Source organism: Dasypus novemcinctus, chromosome 2 (genome assembly GCF_030445035.2).
Source record: "Dasypus novemcinctus isolate mDasNov1 chromosome 2, mDasNov1.1.hap2, whole genome shotgun sequence".
Classification (NCBI taxonomy): domain Eukaryota; kingdom Metazoa; phylum Chordata; class Mammalia; order Cingulata; family Dasypodidae; genus Dasypus; species Dasypus novemcinctus.
In genome coordinates, this window is record NC_080674.1 from 9,015,840 (window position 1) to 9,028,831 (window position 12,992).

The window sequence follows — 12,992 nt, forward strand, 5'->3', positions numbered from 1 at the left end:
GTACACCAGATGGGGTGGCTTGTTTTCTTCTGTTTTGTTTTTATAAAAGGGGAAGGGGCAGACAGTTCTAAAGGGAAAGAACAAAACAAAAGACTTCAAAGAGCCAGTTATCCCTTCCCAGACTGGGGGAGGACATGGGCAGGAAGAGCTGGGAGAAAGAGGGTGGCAGAAACCACATCAGGGAGCAGAGCTGCCAAGGTATCTGCAAAGAAACTATCAAAGTGAGGGAACCTAAGCATGTCAAAAGGGGGACTCCAAAAAGACATCAGGAACCCAGGACTGGGAGGGTCTAATGATCTTATCAGGTAAAACAAACATAATAATGACAATATAATGTAAGAATGGGATGGAAAATGATAAATAGTGGAGAGGAGTGGGAGTTTTGTTTGTTATTGCTGCCTTTCAAATTCTTTCAAGAACTAGGTAAGATGTACAGGATTTTTTTTTTTTAATCATGTGTTTGCCACAAGGTATATACACATTAGAGGCAAGGATACAACCATGAAAAACATGGTCAAGATCAAGTTATTCCAAGAGAATCACCCCTATCGAAAAGATATGATCTCATGATGAATTCTATAGACAAGAGAAAGCAAGCGCTCTTAATTAATTATAGAAAGGGAAACTGTCAGACAACAACTTTATTGTTCATCTAAATCTCACAAAACATGGACAAACTGAAAATAAGACTAGAGGTTCTTAAAATTCCTAAAAGACAATGACAAATTTCATAAAAACCTGTTAATTAGATTAGGCAATATGATAATCAAGTTAAAGAAGTCTGCAGAGAGGAGCAGGACAAATGCAACCAGTAGTTTAAAAACTGGAAAAATGAAAATGAGTGAGGGAAAATTTTATTTCAATAAGCATAGAGAATAACAAAGCACGGTCTGATCATCAGAACCACATGAGAGCACACTCAAAGGCTCTTCAGTCTGCTATGGTCATGGACCCAAAGGCCACTGCTTGGCTTCCTGACCTCAGTGAGTGCATAACAAGGGAGGAAAGAAAAGGTGAGAAATCAGAACTCTTACACAAGTGGACCAGTACAATCTCTATCTAACAAGATGCGTGAGGGACCTGGCGCTATGGAAAAGAGCAGAGCTTCCAATCAATGAGACCTGAAGAGGGTGATTTTGTGGTTGAGAATGGTCATAGCAAGGTCAGATGAGTGGAATGGAGGAGGGAGAGGACAGCATCTGAGTTATTATCAATGAGGGAAGGTCAAGGTATGCTCATTCATTGTGTCCAAAGAGAATAACTTTTGGAGATTCTTCATAATGATCAAGAGCTAAACTCATTCACTCACCGTGTTCCTCACCTCATCTCAGATTTCCTGCTTTCGTTCCCTTACAAGTCTCCTCATGTTTAATTCAAAACTAACTTATTCTAGAAGTAGATTGGATGTGAATGCTAAACAAATAAATATACATAAAATAACATTTTTGGGGAAGAGATATTAGGGCAAGTTCAAACAAAACAAAACGTAAAAACAAACATGGAAGAAGTAGATGCACTTGGCTTTTGATCAAAAGATAAATTTAGGAATTGGAGAGTCAAAGTATAAGAATGAGCTCTGTTCTACTGGAGCTATTTAACTGGGGTGAGAGCCTGAAATTGCCACTGGTCGTCTTCCCTGAAAGGGAAGTCTGACTTAAGCAGGAGACACTAATTCTCATGTGCAGGCAGAGTACATGGGAGATTATGGGAAGAAGGTGGAGTAGGAAGTTTCAGCAATCAGTCCCTTGACCAGAAAATCTATTGAACTGGTAGGAAGTGTCTCAATCAACTATTTCGAAACTGTGTAGTCTAGTAGCAATAAAGGAAGAGCGGGAGGAAGAAGTTGGCAAATTTTGGTAAATACTCATGAATTTCACCCTCCCTGCAGCAGCTAGCATCCTTCACCCCCCAGATCACAGCAGACAGCAGTAGAATATTGAGCACCACCTCCTGGTGCAGCTTGCTTGGATATAAAGGCAATGCTCCCCAAGATCCAGCAGTGTGGGGCGCAATTGCTGATCACTGCTTTTGATGCATCCAGTGGCCGAGACCAGGCTCTGAGGGTGGCCATCTGTTCCAACCCACCTTGGGCAAAACCAGCAGAGGAGTATTAAACACAGATCCCTTCCTCAAAACTATGGAAAACAAAGGGTTGCATTTACTGGGCAAGTAGAAAATTAAGAAGCACAGCTTCGAAAGGTTTTAGGAGAAACTCATGGTGTCCTTGCTAACCTCTCCCTCACCACCTCCTCAAGGCTTTGTGGAGCCCGCCAGTGCTCCAACTGTGGGTCTCTGGCCTTGTTCAGACCTAGCAAGACTGACTTAGGAAACTCCTCCTTGGCTCACCACACCTCTAAATTTGTCCCTCCAGGAAAAAGCAACTTGGTACAGCTAAAGCAGTATAGGAAACAAGGCAAACAGCCTGAGGCAAAGGCTTACCTGATGTAAATCCTGCAATTGAGCAATTGGGCAAGGGAAAAATTCTATTTCCCAGAAAGTAGAGAGGACATTCAAAGTCTTGTAAACAGAGGACCTCCTAAGACCACTAATAAGTACAAGCTCAGGACAAGACACAAGGCTCAGAAAAGAAAGGGAGGTACCTGCACTTTGCATTTTCCATGGGATGCACTTCTTGAGAAGGGACTGAACTATGATGTAGAGTACTGGTTAATGCAATATCAATATGCAAAGACATTGAAAAATTTTTTTTGCATTATTTTGCTTTGTTTTGATAGCTACTGGCACTCAGGAAATCTCTGTCATAACATCAGCTGGATACAAACTCAAGGAACAAGGCAGCTCAGGGTGATGATGTATCAGGTGACAGCATCAGCTAGGTACAAACTCAAGAAAAACAGTATTCAACCAAATAGTGTATGTCTGACAAAGCAACAGGAAATGATGGCCCATCCAAAGGAAAAGGATAAGAATACAGAAAACATAACAAAGAAGACCATACTACGAATGTACCAGAAATTACTTCTAAAAAACTGATTCTCAAAATGGTCAAGGAGATGAATGAAAATACAGAGAAAGAACTAAAGGATATCAGGGAAGAAAAGAGAAAAAAATAAAATGCAAGTGAACAACATTAGTATCTCAATAAAGAGATGGAGATTTTTAAAAAGAACCAAGCAAAATTACTGGAATTAAATACCACAATAACTAAAAAAATTTCCTAGAGGGTTTCAACAGCAAATTAAAGCTGGCACAAAAGAATTAGTAAACTCAAATATAGTGCAATTGAAATGAGTCATGCTGAGAAAATGGAAAGAAATTAAGAATTAGAAAAAGTGAAAATGGTCTACAAGAACTATGGGATATCATCGAGCACACCCACAAATGCATTAGGAGTTGCAGAAGAAGAAAGAAGGGACAGAAGGAATATTCAAAGAAAAAATGGCAGAAAACATCTCAAACTTAGCAAAAGATATGACTATGCATATTTAAGAAGTCCAGCAAACACCAAGCAGGAAAAACTTGAAGATAAATATGCCCATATATATATTAATCAAACTGTCAAATGCAAAGGACAATGAGAGTTATGAAAGCTGTGAAAGAAAGCAATGTATTATGTACAAAGGAATCCCAATTAGACTAAATGTGAATTTCTCATCAGTAACCATGAAGGCAAGAAGGAAGTGGGATGAAATACTTAAATTCCTGAGGGAAAAAAAAATTTACAACCAAGAGTTTTATATCTGGCAAGATTTTTTTTTTTTCTTTCACAATTCAGAAGAGAGCAGGACATTCTGAGGTAAACAAAACCTGAGGGAATTCATTTCCACTAGACTTACCCTATAGTAATGGTAATGGGAGTTCTTTTAGACTGAATGAAAAGGATGCTGGACAGTGGATCAAAATGGAATAAATAAATAAGACCTCTAGTGAAGGTAACAATACTGGTAATTATAAATGCAATTATTATTGTTTTGTATGTAATTCCATTTCTTATTTCTTTCAGGTTTTAAAGTACAACTGCACAAAATATAATTACAAAAAATATGCTTTGGACATATAATATATAGAGATATACTTTGTAATGAGTACAAAGAAAGGGAAGTGGGGGAAGAAGTATAGGAATAGTGTATGTATATGCTAATAAAAATAAACTTGGCATCAAATAAAATATGATTGCTATATATTTAGGAAGTTAAACTTTAACCCCATGTTAACCACAAAGAAAATATATAAAAAAATATACTCAAAAAGAAATGAGAAGGTACTCAATATGATACAATACTAAAAATCAAATAATAAAGGCCAAATAACAAAATGATAGAACAAAGTCCTGCATTATCAGTAGTTACTTTAAATGTAAATGGATTAAACTTTCCAATCAAAATGCAGAGATTGGCAGAACGGATTTTTTAAAAAGTATATCCCAACTTTTGCTGTTTATAAGAGATTCACCTTAAATCCAAAAACATAAGTATGTTGAAAGGTAAAAGATGGAAAAAATTATGCCACATGAGTAGTACTAGGAGAGAGCTAAAGTAGGTATACTAGTATAAGATAAAATAGACTTTAAGTCAAAAAATGTTATGAGGGCCAAGGAAGATCCTTAGATACTGATAAATGGGTCTATTTAGCAAGAAGACTTATCACTTATTAATATATATGAAACAACAGAGCCCCAAAATGGAAAAAGCAAAAATTAACAGATTTAAAGGGAAAACTAAACAGTTCTACCTCAATAGTACGAGACTTCAATACAAAATGCACTACTTTCAATAATGAATAGAACACCCTGACAAAAGATCAATGAAGAAACAGAAAGCTTTAAAAATGTATAAACCAATTAGACATAGAACCCCAAAGCAGCAGAATATACATTCTCCTCCAGTTCACATGAATTATTCCCCAGGACAGACCATATTTTAGGTCACAGAAGTCTCAAAAATGTCAAAAATATTGAAATTAAAAAATGTATCTCATCTGCTCACAATGAACGACGCTAGGAATCAATAACAAAAAGAGAAATGGAAGATTCACAAATACGTGGAAATTAAACAACATACTCAGATGAGCAATGGATAAAAGAATAAATCATTAAGGGAAATTAGGAAATATTTGCAGTGAATGAAAATGAAAATACAACATACCAAAATTTATGTGAAGCAGCAAATGTCAGTGTTGAAAAGAAAATTAATAGTTGTAAATGCTTACACTAAAATAGAAGAAAGATTTTAAATCAGAGACCTATCCTCAAAACTGGAAGATCTAGAAAAAGAACAAACTCAACCCAAACCAAGCAGAAGGAAAGAAATAAAGATGACAGTGGAGTTAAATGAAATAGGGAATAGAAAAAACAATAGAAGGAATCAACAAAACTGAAGCTTGCTTCTTTGAAAAGATCAATAAATCTGATACAACTTTAGCTAGACTGAAAAGTAAAAAAGAGAGAGGACACAAATAAAACCAAAAATGAAAGTGGGACATTAATAATGACCCCACAGATATAAAAAGGTATAAGAGGATATGAACAACCTAGCAAATTAGATACCTTAGACAAAAAGGACAAATTCCTAAAAATGCACAAATTGCTTCCACTAACATAAGACCCTAAGAACCTGATAACTAGTAAAGAGATTGAATCAGTAATCAAAAACCTTCCAACAAAGAAAAGCCCAGAATGAGATGGCTTTACTTAGTCAATTTTACCCAGAAAAAATTAACTTCAATAGTATACAACCTCTTCAAAAAATTTGAAGAGGAGGGAACATTTTATAACTCATTCTATGAAGCAAACATAACCATCATATGAAAGACAGAAAGATACCAAAAGAAAAGTACTGAGCAATAACTCATAAATATAAATGTAGAAATCCTCAACAAAATGCTAGCAAATAAAATTCAACAACACACTAAAAGAATTACATGGGAAGTAGACGTGGCTGAAGTGATAGGGCTTCTGTCTACCATATGGGAGGAACTGGGTTCAATCCCTGGGGCCTCCTGGTGAGAAAGAAGAAGAGAAAGCATGGGTGCATGGTGAGCCAGTGCTCGCATGGGAAGCCAGTGCCTGCAAGGCAAGCTGAGTGCCCACGTGACAAGCCGAATGCCTGCTTGGCAAGCCAGTGCCCATGCAAGTGAGTCACACAGCAAGATGATGATGCAACAAAAGAGAGACAAAGGGGAGAGTAAAGATAAAGTGCAGCAGAAACCAGGAACTGAGGTGGTACAGCTGACAGGGAACTTCTCTTTGCATCAGAGGTCCCCAGGACTGAATCCTGGTGAATCCTAGAGGAGAAAAAATGAGAAGACAAAAAGAGAAATAGATACAGAAGATCACACAGTGTATGGACAGAGACAGCAACAAAACAGCAGGGCAGGGGAGAGAAAGGGGAAGAGGGAATAAGTAAATCAATCTTTTAAAAAATATATACACCATGATCAAGTGAGATTAAACCCAGGTATGCAAGGGTGGTTCAACATAAGAAAAACAATTAATGTACTTTGCCACATTAACAAAATGGAGGGAAAAAACATACATTATCATTGCAGAAAACTCTTGACAGAATTGAACACCCTTGTTTGATTAAAACACTTTGAAAACTAGGAATAGAAAGAAACTTCTGTAACATGTTAAAGGATATATATGAAAAACGCATCGCTAACATCATACTCAATGGTGAAAGATCAGAAGCTTTCCCTCTAAGATCAGAAACAAGATTAGGCAAGAAAAAGAAATAAACAGCATTCAAAGGAAGAAGTAAAACTTTCCCTAATTGCAGATGACCTAATCCTATATAAAGAAAATGCTATGAAATCCACAACAAGAACCAATAAATAAATTCAGGAAATGGTGGGATACAAGATTAGCATTCAACAATTGATAGTGTTTCTATACACTAATAATTACAATCTGAAGAATAAAATTTTAAATTCCATTTAAAATAGCAATTAAAATAATCAAATATCAGTGAACAAATCTAACCAAGGATATAAAGGATTCATACACAGAAAACTACACAGTATTGCTGAAAGAAATCAAAGAAGACTTAAATAAATGGTGGGACAGTCCATGTCCATGGATTGGAAGACTAAATATTGTCAAGATGTCAATTCTACCCAAAGAGACTTATAGGTTCAATGCAATCCCTATCAAAATTACAAAAACCTTCTTTGCAAAAATGGAAAAACTGAACATCAAATTTATATGGAAGGGAAAGGGGTTCTGAATAGCCGAAGGTATCTTGAAAAAGAATGAAGTTGGAAGACTCACACTTCCCAATCTTAAAAACTTATTTTAAAGCCACAGTAATCAGAACAGCATAGTCCTAGCAAGGGGCAGACATATGAACCAATGGAATCAAACTCAGAGTTCAGAAATCAACCTGATTTTTGACAAGGATGCCAAGTCCACTAAACTGGGAAAGAATAATTTCTTCAGCAAATTGTGCAGGGAAATGGGATGTCCAGATGCAAAATGGATCAAAGACCTAAATATAAACACCAGAGCTATAAAAATTCTGGGAGAAAGCATAAGAAGTATCTTCAGGACCTTGTGTTAGGCAATAGATTCTTAGACTTTACACCCAAAGCACAACAACAACAAAAAATGGTTAAATGGAGCTTCATCAAAATTATAAACTTTTGTGCCTCAAAGGGCTTTCTCATGAAAGTAAAATGGCAACCTACACAAAGTGAGAAAATATTTGGATACCACATGTCTGAAAAGGGCTTAATATTCCAAATGTGTAAAGAAATCCTATACACCAAAAACAAAAGACAACCCATTTTAAAAATGGGCAAAAGACTTGAATTGACGTTTCCCCAAAGATATTATACAAATGGTCCATAAGCACAGGAAAACATGAATAGATGCTCAACATCATTACCCATTAGGGAAATGTAATCAAAACCACAAGATTCCATTTCACAGCCACTAGAATGGCTACTATTAAAAAATAGCAATTCACAAGTGTTGGAGAGGACATGGAGAAATAGGAACACTCATTCCTTGCTGGTGGGTATGTAAAATGGTACAGCAGCTGTAGAAGACAGTTTGATGGTTCCTCAGAAAGGTTACAATACAACTACCACATGACCTGACAATCCCACTTCTAGTGGGATTAACTAAGCAGGCATACTTTCTTTTCCTGCACTTTGCTTTATTGTGCTTCACAGATACTGCATTTTTTTTTTTTACAATTTGTAGGTTCATGGTAATCCTGCATCAAACAAGTCTATTGGCATCATTTTCCCAAAAGCATATGTTCACTTCATAAGTCTGTGTCACAATTTGGTAATTAAGACAATATTTTGAATGTTTTCATCATTATTATATCTATTATGGTGATATAATATCTATTATTATATCTATTACATCTATTATTATATCTATTATGTGGTCACTGATCTTTGATGCTACTATTGTAATTTCTTGGAACATCATGAACCATGCCCACATGAGATGGCAAACTTAATCGATAAATGTTGCATGTGTTCGGACTGCTCCAATGACCAGTTGATCCCCCATCTTGCTTCCTCTCCTTGGGTCTCTCTATTCCCTGAGACAACACTAATATTGAAATTAGGCAAATTAATAAAAGAAATAATAACCTCTAAGTGTTCAGGTAAAAGGAAGAGTCCCATGTCTCTTACTTCAAATGAAAACCAGGAATGATTATATGTAATGAGAAGGTATGTCAAAAGCTGAGACAGGCTGAAAGCTATGTCTCTTGTGCCTTACAGTTAGCCAAGTTCTGAACGCAAATGAAAAGTTCTTGAAGGAAATTAAAAGTGCTACTCCAGTAAACACAAAAGTGATAAGAAAGCAAAACAGCCTTATTGCTGATATGGAGAAAGGTTTAGTGGCTTGAATAGAAAACCAAACCAGTCACAACATTCCCTTAAGCCAAAACCTAATCCAGAAGAAGACCCCAACTCTCCAGAATTCTATGATGGCTGTGAGAGGTGTGGAAACTGCAGAAGAAAGGTTCAAACCAGCAAACATTGGTTCATGAGGTATAAGGAAAGAAGCTGTCTCCATAACATAAAAGAGCAAGGTAAGGTAGCAAGTGCTGATATAGAAGGCTGCAGCAAGTTTTCCAGAACTAAGATAATTGATGAAGAGGACTAAACTAAAGATTTTCAAGAAGAAAACAGCATTCTTCTAGAAGAAGATGCTGTGTAAAACTTTCATAGCTAGAGAGGAAAAATCATAGCTAGAGAGGAAAAATCAATGCCTGGTTTCCTAGCTTCAAAACACAGGCTGACTCTCTTGTTAGGAGCTAATGCACCTGGTGACTTTAAGTTGAAGCCAGTGCTCATTTGCTAGTCCACAAATACTAGAGCCCTTAAGAATGATGCTAAACTACTTGACCTGTGCTCTGTAAATGGAACAACAGAGCTGGATAACAGCATATATATTTATAACACAGTTTAACTGAATATTTTAAGCCTACTGTTGAGACTTACTGGTTAGGAAAAAAAAAATCCTTTTAAAATATTACTGCTCATTGACAATATACCTGGTCACCCAAGAGCTCTGAGGGAGATGTACAACAAGATTAATGTTGCTTTCCGGCCTGCTGACACAACATCCATTCTGAAGTCCATGGATCAGTGAGTCACATCTAATTTCAAGTCTTATTGTTTAAGAAATACATTTCCTTAGACCATAGCCGCCATAGACAGTGATTCCTCTCATGGATCTGGACAAAGTAAATTGAAAACCTTCTGGGAATGGATTCGCCATTCTAGATGCCATTAAGAACATTCATGATTCATGGGAGGAGGTGAATTCACACATGTTTGGAAGAAGTTGATTAACCCTCATGGATGATTTGAGGGGTTCAAGACTCCAGTGGAGGAAATAGAGAAAAAGAATTAGAAGTGGTGACTGAAAATGAAATAGTCGCATTATTCACAATTGCGAAAAGACTGAAACAATCCAAGTGGCCCTCAATGGATGAATGTATTTTAAAATGTGGTATATATATACAATGTAATATTATTCAGTTGTAAAAAGGAGAGAAGTTCTGATACATGTGACAACACAGATAAATCTTGAAGACACCATGTTGAGTAAAAGAAGCCAGACACAAAAGGACAAATATTTCATGATCTCACTGATACATGATAATTAGAATAGGCAAATTCATGACGTCAGAAACTAAAATATATTACTAGGGGGTGTGGTGGGAAGAGGAATGGTGAGTTATTGCTTAAATTGTATAGTTTCTATTTGGGGTGATGGAAAAGTTTTGATAATGCATAATGGTATGGGAGCACAACACTGTGAACCGTAATTAACAGCACAGAATTTTCTATTTAAATGTGGTTAAAAGGAGAAATTTTAGGTTGGATATATGCTACTAGAATAGAAATTTTAAAAAAACAACATAGGATTGTAACACACAAAGAGTGAACCTTAATGTAATCAATAGACTATAGTTATTAGTTACTAGAATGTTCTTTCAGAAATTGTTAAATGTACTGCATTTACACAAGATGCTAATGATAAGGGGTGAAGAGGAACTCTGTATTTTAAACATGACTTTTCTATAAGCCTACAACTTGTCTAATAAAAAAGAAATTAAGAAATGAAAGGAAACGGCCTTGAGTGCATATAAAATCGATGTCCCCTTCATGGTGACTCTACAGTTCAAATTCCCCTATAGTAAATCTATTGTGAATCGCTTTGTCCATCTCTCCTACATACACAGCCATGCGCAGATTATCTGAACTTCCTTGAACTACTGCTTGGAATTGTCTGTTTAAAAGTACAATCTTTACAGTGGAAGCCCCTTTAGGAGATTCTTTCAAAGGTTTCTCTTATACATCAGCTTATCTAAATGTCTGTGATTTTCTTTTGCTCATCTCCGAGATTTTTCTTTCATCCTGGTCCTGAACCTTGATCATGGTTTAAGAAGATTTTAATGAATTCTGATTTTTCCAAGAAGTCTCAGAGCAGGTTCTCAAGGCCGTGAGCAGCCGCTGCCGCATGGCTCCTATTGCTGGTAATGGGAGTCATCTATCCCCATTCTGAGAATCACACTTGAACACTGAGATGCTCGTGTGCACCAGCGATCTCGCAGGCAGGTCAACCTGTTCTTGACTTCCAGACAATTCCTACTGGAGTTGATAGATGAGGTATAGAGTGCTGACTCGAGGAAAGAGCATTTAGATGGAGTGCATCTAATGCCCACGTGCTCAAGTGCACAAAGCCCTGCCACCACGAAAGCAAACACGTCTGAGGGCTGTTCTCATAATGAATGAACTGTTTTTGCCTTATAGCATGTCATCATTTTTTCCACACAAGCAAGTATGCTCTCCTTGAAGAAAGACTCTGGGATTACCTTGAAGAAAGATAAATTGTAAACAGGGCACACCCTCTCAGGTATCTCCACAGCCACACCCAACTCATCAGCCAGGCACCCAATCTGTCGACTTTAGAAGATGGGAAGGTGGGCCTGAAGCTGGCAGCCTGTATGCTAATCACAGCCTTACCAAAAACCTGTGTCTTTCTTTTAATGATGTATCCCCCTTGTAAGCAAACAAAATGTCAAAAAGCAATCTTTTGCTATCACATGCACCTTTTTGATTAATATTAACCAAAATCATGATTAGAAGATGAATCTTGAATAACTGCATCATAAAATCTGATTTATAATATATACATATATAAAATATAAATGTATGTTAAAATATGTTAACCTTAATATAAGTATATACTATATCATTTAAAGTGTAGTGATGTATTAAAATATAGTATGTATAAACCTACATATATATAACATATAAATATACATAGGAAAACGTGTATGTGTGCATGCACCTAAGTTCATATATACATGTGTACTTATGTACATTAATGTGTATGTGGGTGTTTAGGTATATGTGTGTTTATATATATGTGTGCATGCATATGCATGTATTTATATAATGTGACTATTTTTAAATGAGCTGACTCTATGGAGGATTTGTTTGGATACTTCAATTTAAAAGTCAAAATTTTGTTAACAATCTGCAAAGGCAGTTAGTATCTGACTTTTAAAAAATCAATTTTTGAAGTAATTATATAGAATTAAGGCTGGTTTACGGTGTCATGTGTATTGATTGACCAATAGCTTCAAAAATATTCAAAATCCATCCCTCCACCAGCAGGTCCACCAAGCAGGATGGTGTCCTCTTTTTCACTGGGTAATCACCGTAAGTTTAATTCTTTGTAGCACCATTTGACAACTTGGGACACAGCAACACATGAGAGGACAGAAAGAAGACTGCACAGGGCTCCAGGTTATAATCAAAACTCCCGTAACTAGCAAAATCATTCCAGGGATTCGGTTGTGTTGGAAAGATTACAATGAGATCATGAACAAGAAACTTCTGAAAATTATAAAGTATAATATACACACAAAGCAGCTCTTTCATCCCCATAATAATCTTGTGTTTCCTTTGTAAAGTTCTTTAATGTCACAGTGGGAAGAACTTCGTGTCAGACATAACACCCTGAAAGAGAACAAGGAGTTCTGGTTGAATCACAACAGAATTGATTATTTGTTTAAAATAATATTTGTGTGGTATTCCACTAGTTCTCAGGACTGATTTCTATGAAGCTATTTCTAAAAGAACTAAATATCACAGGCTTTATCTGAACAAGCTTCAGATGCATGAAAACAGATTGCTTTTCCCCTTGATCACCTGTAATGTTTAAGCCATTGCAGACAAGTCACCCTCTCTCTCCAAAGTGAGCTGAGAATTTCATAAGAACAGTTTAAATCAAACAGAACTCAAACTGCTCAGAGAAATTGACAGTCTCTGTGTCTACCACTCTGGCTCAACAGGTCCAAACCAAGGACGTGGCTCACTTTTCTTGACCGTGATCCAGTTAACTTCAGTTTTAATGTGCTACCCCTGAAGTCACGCCTGGGTCGGCACATAAGGACACCAGGGACACAAGAGGTCCGCCGGCTATTCCCCAGTGCCCCACAGCCAGTTAAGGAATGTTCTCGGCAGGGCCACCCCCACCCCCAGCCCCT

General features: G+C 36.7%; 1 protein-coding gene across 2 annotated transcripts in view; it reads right to left on the reverse strand.

Moving 5' to 3' along the window:
* SEMA5A (semaphorin 5A) overlaps positions 1-12,992 on the reverse strand; it is a 539,903-nt gene that overhangs the window by 206,180 nt on the left and 320,731 nt on the right. The gene's annotated exons all lie outside the window — the stretch shown is intronic.